The 12,862-nt window shown below is 41.0% G+C and overlaps 1 long non-coding RNA gene across 1 annotated transcript; it reads right to left on the bottom strand.

The window, feature by feature from the left end:
* Positions 1-289: 289 nt before the first annotated feature.
* LOC136435824 (uncharacterized) lies at positions 290-4,693 on the bottom strand. Its single transcript, XR_010755952.1, has 2 exons — positions 1,627-4,693; positions 290-1,047 (listed from the first exon to the last, which is right to left on the bottom strand). It is a non-coding gene; the product is annotated as an uncharacterized lncRNA (long non-coding RNA).
* Positions 4,694-12,862: the final 8,169 nt, after the last annotated feature.

Genomic DNA, 12,862 nt, shown 5'->3' with positions numbered 1-12,862 from the left:
TTTTTTTTTGGCATATCTTACTACCTGGATGTCTAACTTTCATCAACGTATGATGCAAATGTGAAACAATCACATTAGATGCTTGACAATTGTTCTCAATCAAGATATTTTTGTGCAATTACTTTCAAAACATTTCCAAAATAACATAGATAAGATTAAACATGGAATTGACTCTAAGCATGTGTATGTATGTTCTGAAATATTATGTATTCGAGTGCATTTTTTCTCATTTTTTGTATGCTGATATACTGATGTCACAGGTGATGTTAATTAGATTGATAGGTACAAGTTTCAAATTGAATATCCATTGGAGCATTTTATTAATAAATGTCCTGCCTACAGAAACAAATTTTCTATTTTACAACAACCATAATTTTGTGGGTTAAACTTAAACAATGTTGTCTAAATGTAAACACTTACAGCTCTGCCTATTTTTGAAATCATTCAGAAATACAATTGTATGTCCTTATAATATACATGTAAAACTTGTTCAAAGGAATGTAGAAATAATGATACTTAGACAATAGCTAAGGTTTCCATTCGGCCTGCTGTATAAACCATGAATATATAAAAATGAATACATACAGGTAGACAGGTTTTTATATTTGGTTGAAACACACCTGTTATACAGTGTTAGAAGTTTGGAAACATCTGTGAGTACATGTAAGACTGTTATCAAGATTGTTTTTAGACTTACCAGCTAACCCTAATTCTAATTCTAACAGTATAAAGTTAGCAGAGTACATGATTTATAAACCAACTGAACAGGTAATGGCGAAATATCTTAGCAACAAAATGTCCTGATTCTGTAATCCAATTTTGGCCATATATCTAGACCTACATGCTCTAGATCTTTTGCTCACCTAGTGACCTATATATAGCTACTCATCTGCTTCAAGAAAACCTATGTATGTCCCATCTTCAGATGGATAGGCCTCCCTTATCCTTCTGACGACACAGGCTGGAACTACACGCCGCACTCCTCTCCCTAGGCGTCGCTTATGAACCCAGCAAGTGAACTGGCGGTATGCCGATAGTCGTAAGATCCTGGGAGTAACAAAAATGCATGTAAATTGTAATGTTACATGGTTGTTTTTTTCTAGTTGTATCAAGAGTAATACAAGTACTCTGCAGAAGGGCAAGAATGTTGTCATTTTTTATGATTCATTTATCAAAATGATATTTTCCTTATCCTTCCTACACATCTATTTGAATATGTGTACAATATTTTCCTTATCCTTACTACACCATCTATTTCAAGATGTAAACAATATCTGGACTATGATAATTTTCAGGTCTTGGTAATTGCACAAATAGCCCCCCTCCCATAGGCCATAATACTCATAATACTGTATAACATTTCCCAACTTTTCACCCTTAGTAACCCAAGTAATTACAGAATTACTGTCCACAAGATGCACCAGGATAAACTTCTCGGTACATAATTTATCGGGTAATACAGTGGTACGACTACCGTGCAGCCAGCACCCCAGGTAAAAAGGTCACAAAGTCAAACTTACGTGCCAATGTTTTCGTGAGCTCTTCATGTCGAGCCCACAAACAGGTCGACGCTGTAGATATGCAAAATAAAACGAACAGAAACACATTAACAAAATTTATATTTACCGATTGCTCAATGGCTCTCTGGCATCTTGTAGTCCAAGGTTCTGCCGCTGTATAAGCGCGGTCTTGAGTGCAGCCCTCATGAGACAGAGGGGATGGAATTCCTCATGTAGGGTGATGCACTTCAACTGCCCTCGGCCGCTTCCGACGCCCATACCGCCCCGATCCAGGTTGTTGTGGTCCACGGGATCTGTCAGCTCACGAAGATCATGGCAACACACACATTCCCGCACTGTAGCCATTGCTTCGCACGTATTACACCTGCACCATATGTCTCTCGCACCAGGGTCTAGCCGCCAGCCCTCCGTCTCGTCATCGCGGCCGTCCCATGCCGCTACCGGTTGTGTGGCGGTCCCAGCTGCAGCGGAGGCTCCGGCGGCTCATTTCCTTCATCCTCTCCCTCTAATACATCTGAATCATGTTCAGGCTCAAAGGCATATGGCCTGATGTCATTTGGCTCAAAGTCGTCCGAATCTGAGGCGGCCATGACAGTTTTGTCGTCTGTTCCGTGTTTGGACTAGTGCGCATGCGTATACAGCAGTGTAGAAAAGAGCGGGTCTGTGGGGGATTACATGGATTTGAAAAGGATTACGGTCGAAAAGTCCTATGAGGTAATTCAGTCAAAACTCATGTGTATCTGTATTCAGAAAAGCATAATTTATCAGAAAAAAATACCCGCTCACATAGTGGAATTCTCCTTTAACAAGGGTATATTCTCGGGTTCTGTCAGGGATTCTAAGACAACACTATTGTATTGTGCAATCTCAAGTATTGAATACTATGAATTGATATTTGTCATATGACGTCATGTCTTCAAAATATTTTCTTTTGATGTAGGACTTTGCTCAAGGATGTCAACACGGCACTGAGGACCCTGCTTATCCAAGTACTTCTGCAGAAAGGACAGTAAAGCTCTTCAGTCTGTAGCAAAGGACCTGTGATAAGTCAGAATGTCACCACTCCCAATGGAAATACATGCATACTTTGATGGACAGTTTTAATCATGTTATTTCTGATACCATGTGACCTTACATGTTCTGATTCACAAACATTTATTTAATGACATGAAATACATTGATGTTATTCAGTTTTGCCTTAATTTTGCTAAGGTCAGAATAAATGGCATGTACCATATAGAGTCCATTCCAAGTCGCCACACGGGTTTTTTAGTGATATTTATAACATCTTCGAATACTTGTTATATAATTATAAACTGTTATAAATATTAACAAATGTTTAGAAAAAAAAGTAAATATGAGGGTACCATTTTTTAGAAAATATTTCAAGAATTTGCAAAATTACTGTCAAAAGAGATCATTTTTCAAAACAAATTTGAAATATGAATTGGTTTGCTTCAAGTTTCGAAACATTTCGAAATAAAGATATGGGTCATTTGCCCCCCGTAACGAGCCGCTAATCCTAACAAAGCCTGTTTTGTATCGGAGGTGGACCGCCGACCGAGCGGGAAGTCACTGTGCCGTGACACCGTCTCCGAGTTCCTCTAGTCCAGATAAGCGCAATTCAACTGCAGTTTTGCTACTCAAAAAGGGCCAGCAAATGTTGCTAACGATCAGGAACCGACAGTGGTCAAAGGACAAGACGTAATGAGCAAAAACAAAAGGTTTATCCACGCCAAATTAGCCCGGCATTCGGCACAATACAAAGGGATAGCCGGAAAGGCAGCCGCTACTTGGGAGAATCTATTCTGTGTGTAGGGGGGCAAACTCATTGTAAATACTTTAAACCAACGTAAAATGATTACAGATACGAAATTTCACAGTAATGATATAGCACTGAAATACTGTAATACTTAGATTATTTACTTCAAATCTTAAACTCTGTCGACATATGTTGAAAGATAGATACATAATGATATTTCAGACAGCGTGTTCCCCTGCAAACAGCCCGCGTCATGCCGTCTGCCGGGAATGCAACAACACGAGCGCGAGCATGAAGTTTTGATTGCGAAACAAAATCCACGATCTGACAGTCTTCATCTCTGGAACAATAAAGCCTCTATGCTTTACCCTGTTGGCTGATTGACGTTTTTGATTTGCACTGGGACAGGGAATTGCTGAAGGTCAGTTGTTTAGTCCCAGAGAACATGTCCTGACGTGCCTGTGGGGAGGGGGACAGCCTCCTGTTACAACTTTCGTCAGTACTTTCTGTTAGTTCTATCGCATTTGGCTGGTTTCTGCAAGATTTTTCGGTTTGATTGATGGGGAAGCCAAGGGATTATGCACTGATAATGTTTCTTTTGGATTGTTGTGCTGTTGGTAGACCCGTTAACTGTTTGTTTACGTTACTCCCGACCGGCCGGCCGTGAGAGCACGGCGGGGTGTGCGCGCTGCCTTTCTTCGTCTATTACAGGGTGTGATCTAACTTATTAACAGCAGACTGCGAATTTCTTCTTTCGAAAAAAAGATAGGAAATTCGAAATTAAGGCAGGGGGATGTAATCAATCTTTAGAAAGTATCAAAAATATTGTTCTCGGTGTCATAAATATTTTGAATATTCCACGACAACGTGGGAACAATTAGAAAGTGTAAACATATTTCGAAATGATTGGAAACTATGGAATATGGATTACAAATACTTACAAAAGTTTCAGATTAATTCTAAACAATGGCAACAAACACCCGTGCGGTGACTTGGAATGGACTCTATGGAGCTAAAATTGCTTGTTGGAAAGCAAAGTATTAACAAGTTATGTTGCTTTACATTTTTGTCATCAATTCTAAAGTTCACCTTCAAAGCTGAATTTTAAAGCATTATCCTGAAAGATTACATACATTATATATAGTCGGATTAGATTATGTGATTCTATTTACATGATGTTACAGTGTTTAACTAAAGAAGTGAATAAATATATCCATGTCAATTTACTTGTGAACAGTGTAATATTCTTAGATCTTCCCGTCTTGTTTTATCATAGTCTACTCTGTGAAATAGCATAGCAACAACCTATTAGCCTGTTTAATGTGTTTTACTTCATTGAATTGCGGATGGGTGGAGTAATTCAGTCTGCACTAACATTTAGGGAATCACTAATTCAACTGTTGAATACATGAGGTGTGTTTTGTATGTATGGAACATGTTGAATAATCATTATGATACACTTCTGTTAGATATTGTGGAGGTTTCAGTGTTTTGCACCTGATGATCCAATATTACATTGTTAATCACAACATTGTGAATGAGCACATACAGAATAACTGCTTTGTAAAAGGAACTTTTATTGTTGTAACCAAACATTAACAGTGTAAATCACTGCAAACAGGAGCATTGTAACCAGTATAAAACTGGGTAACACATCCCACTGCAACCTGCAGCTACCCTTTCGTAGGAACAGATACTGCAGGGATCGGTATTTGATTACCTTACTACCACTTGGCAATGACTTCACATGGTCCAACATTTCATCTCGATCAAACAAAAGGTGCATCCAGTATGGTGCAGGTTTTTTAGGCTCCCTCAGCCCTACTTTATCTTGCACTTCTTTTGCACTACATCTCTGATAAAACAAGTTGTGCCTTTTCACGCGATTCGAAATACTGCCCCATGTGCCGCTCTTGTCGTGTCTTGTACCCTTCCGTAGACAGAAAGTTTGTCACGTCTGTTCTCGCCCATTGCGCCTCTGTGCCTTTTGCACATTTGCTGAGATCATCCCTTTCACCCTTTGCTTTTCAGCTCTCGTTTCCTTCACTTGCGATGTACGTTAGCATCCCAAACTTTGGCAAGAGAGGCTCTGAACGAGACGCTGAATGTCTTCTTAAACTCTGTATTTACAGTTTTGTACGACTGTCAGGTAAAATACATATGTCTCAAGCATAAGCTATCCAAAAACGTTGTTTCTGTTAATTTTCTGACTGCAGGAACACATGAAGAGGCTTTAAAAGAAATAAAAGTGACGATTTACACAATTTCTGCCGGCGTCCGCCATTTTGTAACCAATAGTAACGTTCTCTGATTGGTCAATGCTGAGTGGGCCACACCCCCATTGCGTTATGTTTACTACGGGGGGCTTTTCTGAATTGACGGCGCTTTAGACAGATCGCACAGTCAACTTTACGGGCTCAAGCCAACCTCAAATTAACAATACTGTTAAAACAAGAACTAAGTTAATACGTGACACATCTTTCTCTTTCAAACAATCCGAGGCTTCTTTCCGTAATCATCAAGATAATGTTAACACATTCAATAGTTCACAGAAAATTCGAAAAAAATCCCAGTTTTTTACGTTTTTGCCCCAAAATACATGCGATACCTTCAAAAGGGTCAAAAAGGCCGCGGACAAATTTAATCTGTAAGAGTTTACCTTACACCCTGTAAAATACCAAGACTCATTAAAACTAACGGATACGCTAAATCCGCACCGGGATATGGAATCTTTCCGGAGGAATCCCTGTACGTATACGCCGGGATACGAGGCCATTTCGTGCAGTGCAAAATCATTTAGTTTAACATGTCTAGTCTAATTTTTTTATCTTTTGAGTTATAAGTGGAAAAACTGCTTTTTGATACTTTAGAGATTGCCGATCCGAGACGTCAAATACCAATGGATGGCTGGATACGTATGCCGTCATTTGTGACGTCATTTTACGTCACTGCGGCTACTATATGTAACAGAAGTCTTGACAGACTTAACTTTCAATAAGATACCCTATTTTGCCAAATTATCTGTTAGGTATTGCGGACAGTTCCCAGTAAGACGGTTTTAGGCCCAAAATAACTTAAATTCTGTCAAAATATTGCCATATTACGCCATAAGGATATAAGGCCAAAAGAAACCATGTCAACAAATTGGTCAAACAGGCCAAAGTAATGTACTGTCAACAAAAACTCAAAGAAAATATGTCAAACTCAAGTAAGTTATGGGCAACAATAAAGGAAGTACTTCCAAACAAAAACCCTGTTGTTACCAAGTCACTACATTGGGGAGGGCAGTTCTACAAGGACCCCTCTAGCATAGTCTCCTGTTTCAACAACTTCTTTGTTTCCATTGGAAACAAGTTAGCTGAGAAGTTCACGAAACAGACAGGTAACTTAGTTTGCCCAGACAAGTACAAGAAGCTAACATCCACTTTCGCCTTCAAGGAGGTAACAGAAGTTACTGTATACGACAAGCTCAGAGTCTTAGGGACAAACAAGGCCACAGGGTTAGAAAAGATACACTCAAGACTGCTGAAAGCAGCTGCACCATGTATATGCAAACCTATGGCCCACATATTTAATCTGTCTCTCTCATCTGGTATCATTCCTAAGGAATGGAAAACAGCTAAGGTGACCCCAATACACAAAGGGGGGGAAAAGAGGATCCAAATAATTATAGGCCTATATCTGTTCTTCCAGTTATCATGAAAGCTTTTGAAAAAGAGGTACATGGTCAGTTCCTGGAATATCTCCACCATCATAGCATTCTCTCTGAACAGCAGTCTGGGTTCCGGCCAGGTCATTCCACAGCTACTACATTACTGGATGTCACTGACTATGTGTATCAAAACATTGACAGTGGAAACCTAGTGGGGGCTGTGTTTTTAGACCTGAAGAAGGCTTTTGATACAGTAGACCATCTCTTGTTACTGAAAAAACTGTCCTGGATCGGGGTTAAAGATGTAGAACTCAAATGGTTCACAAATTACCTATCTGATAGAAAGCAGTCAGTATCTGTAGACGGTTGTGTATCTGATTATCTCCCAGTGACAGTAGGAGTGCCTCAAGGGTCAATCCTGGGGCCGTTGTTATTTATTATGTTTATAAATGATCTACCAGACTGTATCTCCAACAAAGTATATCTCTATGCTGATGATACGGCAATTTTTTGCTCCAGTAATGACACTAGGTACATTAAAGCCACTCTGAATTCAGAACTCTCCCATATAGCTACATGGTTCCAGTTAAACCATTTGACCTTAAATGCTTCAAAGACAAAGTGGATGCTCTTTGGGAGCAGTGGTAAGCTTATGAAAGCACATCCAATGTCAATCAAAATTGGACTAGAGTCAATAGAAAGAGTGGTTTCATTTAAATACCTAGGGCTTATTCTTGATGATAAATTGTTGTGGAATGAACATGTTGACAAACTCTGCTCAAAGGTAACCCAACGAGTAGGTTTACTCAGACGTCTTAGACCTTGCTTCACTGTAAATATAGCTGACATGTTGTATAAAGCAATGGTACTCCCCCTTCTGGATTACTGTGACACCGTGTGGGACAGCTGCGGAGTGGGGAGACAACAACAACTCCAAGTGCTACAGAACCGGGCTGCCAGGGTAGTTCTGCAACTGAACCTACAGTCCAGCAGTGTCCTCGACCTTCATGAGAAGCTCAGCTGGCAGTATCTCGCAGGGAGAAGGCGGGATCATGTGTGCATTATGTTTTACAAGTGTATAAATGGGCTAGCACCAACATACCTATCATCCACCTTCTCTCACAACCACAACTTACACAATTACCAAACCAGACAGACATCACTCCTATACAAACCTTTTTTCAAGACCACAACAGGAGAGCGTACATTTGCCTACAGAGGTGCTAAACACTTTAATTCACTACCAGCCTACACTAAGCAAGTTCCAAGCCTGAATACATTTAAGTCAGCTTTGAAAGACCTAACATAGTCTCAGTACTGAGTAGTGACCTCTGACCTCCTAACTGTTGACCTTGGATTGGATTATGATTTTGAGTTATCTGTCTTTCATGTTTCAGTTGTACCCATATGTTCCGACGTGTATGTCTACTTTTCTCTCTGTAAGTTTTTTTTATTTTATTTTCCATGTATGTATATGTGAAACTGGGCCCTATCGAAAACCAGTGTATTGGCACTGAATAGGCTACCCAGGTGTTTCAAAATAAACAAACAAACAAACAAAAAAAATAAGGACAAACAAAATTACAGGGGCGGTTATATTTACAAATATATTAACCCCTGCAAATTTGGTGATCATACATTATAACATTTGGAATTTATGGGGGAGGGGCCCGGGGGCGAATGCCCCCTCCCCCGTCCCAGATAGCTAAAAAAAAAAGCCCAGACTAGATAGGGTATAGAATTTTGGTTACTAAAGTCACCAACAGTCATTAGCGCAGCCCTACGTTGTACCTTTTTCCAACGCTTGTAACCCGCTAGAAGTAAATGGGTCCCAAACTGTTGCACTGTACTCCAGGTGCGGTTGCAATAATATATTTTAGCACGTTGATTTCTCACAAGGAAGACACTGTAAGAGGTTGCTACGAATAAATGCCAGCATTCTATCAGCTTTACCAGTAGCATGTTTTATGTGGGTGTCCCATCCCATATTTTGTGAGAGTGGGACTCCAAGGTCTGGGTGGGTTTTGTAAGAGTGTATTGTGTATTAATTGGTTTGCACTGACGCCTGACACTTTTGAAGATTATATGGCATTTGCCACTAATTTTGCCGCCGAATCAGTACAACAAGGTCAATTACTAGACCTGGAGCATCGGTGGTGTTTTCAATGACCCGGGACAGCAAACAATCATTGACAAACAAAGGTACACTACAACCTATGATACAAGGAAGGTCATTGAAGAAAAGAAGCGTGCCCAAGGAAGTGGATTGAGTGGAGTACTGGAGCTTACGTGTGACACAGTATCAAAAGCCTTGCTGAAGTCCTACTGTAAGATCAACCATACTAGCAGTATACGATGACTTTAGGTATCGGAAGGTCACTGGTACAACGGCACCTGGTATTCCCTCCGTTGCCGGGCTCAGCGAGGGTTCGACAGGGAAGCAGCCATCCGTTGTCTTCGGAACAAAACTATCTGCCTCCAGGGGGACTCTACCCTACGCCAGTGGTACAGTGACCTAGCAAAAAAAATCAACATCGAGGACAACACAAACACAGCCCTCAAATTCCTCGGCCCCACAGTGACAACCAACACATCGAACAACATAAACATTCATTATAGATTCCACCATTTTCCAATCAGCGGCCCACCACCACGTCCTATGAACGTATTCAGTTTTACAGCAGACGAGATAAAGAACATAGTTGGTGGTCCAGATGTGTTGATTATATTGGGTTTATCGGCGCACTTTTGCGCAGAGCCTAAAGAAACTTTTCGTTCATGACTGCATGGTATCCGACATGCTATTGAACATCACCATAGTCGGTATCCTGATACAAAAATCTTCATACGATCAAGTAACACTCGAGGTCATGTCACATTTTCTCACCTACGAGATGATGGCAACTGGTACGCGTTTCAACTGTTACTGGGGACTAGATATATACTGGGTGATTTGAACCTTACAAATTTTTGTGTGACCACACAGCCAACGATCTTCGCACACAGTCCTTGGTCATATCCGTGAATAGCATTATCAATTTGGGAAGTCACTGAAAAAAAACACTATTTATACCCAACCAAAAGATTTATTGAACTGACGTTATAGTGACCACCTGTCCCCTTCTTTAAGGCAATTCTGATTGGTTCACGTTGAAAAGCAGCACAGGTGTCCATGCTGATATATGCGTTCCAAAACGCAAATTATTGAAGTGTGTACAGTCACAGGGGAACGACATCACAATGCGGTTCCATATGTACAAAAGTGTAGAGAGTGATGAAGACCTAATCACGTTTGGGACCGTTTTTTAAGAAGTAGATGATAATAGTTGCATTGTTTTTTGCTCAATAGTTTAAAAGTGTAATCACTGCTGAAGACACCTCAGATATGTCACATACAGGACAGCGATAACCGTGGATCACCCGATTTCACCTAAGCTCTCGAACCCGGGGTTGAAAGGTATTCAAGGTGCTAATGTTACACTAAATTGGATGAAGGCTTTCCTGACCAACACGGAGAAGACGTTAGTGAAGACGTTAGTGATTAGACTTAGCTCTAATAAGATAAGAATCCACAAGGAACCCCCCTGGAACAATTATTCTTCCTCTTGAACATAAACGAGTAACGTTTTTCTTTTCGATTTTTTTTTAAAATTTGTGTGGGCTTTTCGATCGCCTAGCGCTAGCTGGCATCCTATTTTTCAACTGGACATGGAAGGGCGGGGTCGAGGCATAAGTTTTTTTTTTTTAATTGACTGAGTTAACAGTCTAGAGTGCCAATGTTATAAGCATCAAAGTCCAAACATTAATGAATGGATTATTATCTCTTAGGTTTGTGGCACATGTCATGGGAGCTATGCTGGCACCTTTTGCTAAGTTATAGATAGATACCGAGATCTGGGTAACTATCTGGATTTGGTACTGCTCGGACCATCCGAGGAGTTGTTGGTACCCGAGGGCGAGGCAGTGCCTGCAATTTCTACATGCTCGCTTCCTTCCCATTTCCAGCCATTTTGTTCTGATTTGTATGTTGTTTATGTTAGTAAATCTGATAACTTCAGACCAGGCTATGGCGTTCTAAAGATGGGGAGGGGGTAACTGTGCAGTCTGCTATGAGAAAGAAAAACAATCTCAGAATTTATTCAGCCGCCACAAACACTACCAATTTTTTTTCTTCTTGTTTTTACTTAATTCGTGGACAATTTTCTTGACTAAAGAAATTTCGTGAAAATGGGAATAAATAACATAAGCGCAGGAGACCATTCAAAGATTCTTTTCTTGTAAATTCTCACGACAAGAAACGTTAGTAGTAGTATAGTATGCGGAGAAACTGGCGTAATTCGGCAGGCGTCATCGGGAGGTGCATGTCAGGGGTCACCAAGCGCAGACGGCGCCTCCCTATCATATTGGTAGACATATGTATATGATGATTTTTATGTTTGACTTTGACGTATTGAAATAGTTTATGTTTGTGGCTGTTAAAGTATAAAGGTGTATAGTAAATAATAAATGGGCTTGCGATTGTATTATGTATGCATCTGATATATCTGTTACATGTTCATGTAAATCATTAGGCAGTAGAAATGCACCTAGGGGGCCTTGTATCCCATGATGCCTCACTCCCCCAGCAACTACGCTGGAATACAGAATAAACCTGGAGTCACTCACAGCTACAGTCTCAATCCTTCCTGAATCTTGCATCTAACATAAGCATCCATAGACATCAAAGCACAACATGGTGGCAGCGGTATTTGACGACCTCACATGGTGAGTTAGAAAGCCCTCGGAGCCGTGGAAAGACCGGCATTTGCATTCGTCCTTGAAAAAGTTTCCAAGGAAGCATGGCAGCTCTCCTCCGGACGATGGACTCGGAAGCAGATTAACCTCCGACAGAGGTAAGCCACATTACTGCAGAAATGATGGTAAGACAAAACAGAAGAAAATACATCTCCAAGAGAGAAGAGATAGCAGCTCAGAGGAAGAATATCTGACAATCGGATAATTGGAATAGACAAACAGAGACATCAAAGAAGAAACACAGTGGACAAGCCTGTGAAAAGAAAAACGTCTCATCAAAGAAGAAACACAGTAGACAAGCCTGTGACGAGAAAAAGTCTCATCAAAGAAGAAACCCAGCATAACTGGCAAGAAGTTCTTAATGCCGCCAACACTGCCACCAAAACAAACAAAAAAAACTTCTACAAGACTCTGACTAAGCACATCAATAGATTTTTCCCTACAACAACTGTGAACATCCACTCATCAGACAAACCATGGATCACTCCAGCCATCAAGGACATGATTCGTAAACGACAGCAAGCGTTTCATAGTCGAACCGAAGATGTCTGGAAAAGACTCAGGAATAAGGTGATACGAGACATAAAACTAGCAAAGAAAAAATACTACTTAGACAAGATGCAACAGCTAAAGGTAGAGAACCCAGCCACCTGGTATAAGGAACTCAAACCCATGTGCAACATCGTTAAGCCACCCTGCGTTATCCATGTACCTGACGTCGATCCAACCGACCACAAAGCTGTTGCAGACGCGATCAACAAACACCTAGCAAGTATCTCACAACAATCCCCTCCAGTGTGTACCAGCCAGCTGCCAGCTTACCTGCCTGCACCCTCCCCGCCACCACAGATCCAGCCCTGGGACATGTACGCGGAGCTGAGACGTGTCAAAGTCGGCAAAGCTGGAGGCCCGGATGGTATTGCACCCCGACTGGTTAGGATGTTTGCTTGCGAACTTGCCGAGCCCGTTACGGATATCCTCAACACGTCGCTGAAGGAAGGGGTAGTCCCCACTCAGTGGAAAGAAGCCGTGGTTGCCCCCATCCCCAAATAAATCCCGGCAGTTGACAAGCTACGCCCCATATCTCTTACAGCGATATTCGCGAAGATTTGTGAGGGATTTGTCGCCAAGTGA

The sequence above is a fragment of the Branchiostoma lanceolatum genome, chromosome 5 (genome assembly GCF_035083965.1).
Source record: "Branchiostoma lanceolatum isolate klBraLanc5 chromosome 5, klBraLanc5.hap2, whole genome shotgun sequence".
Lineage (NCBI taxonomy): Eukaryota > Metazoa > Chordata > Leptocardii > Amphioxiformes > Branchiostomatidae > Branchiostoma > Branchiostoma lanceolatum.
This window is presented reverse-complemented; position numbering and strand designations above follow the sequence as displayed.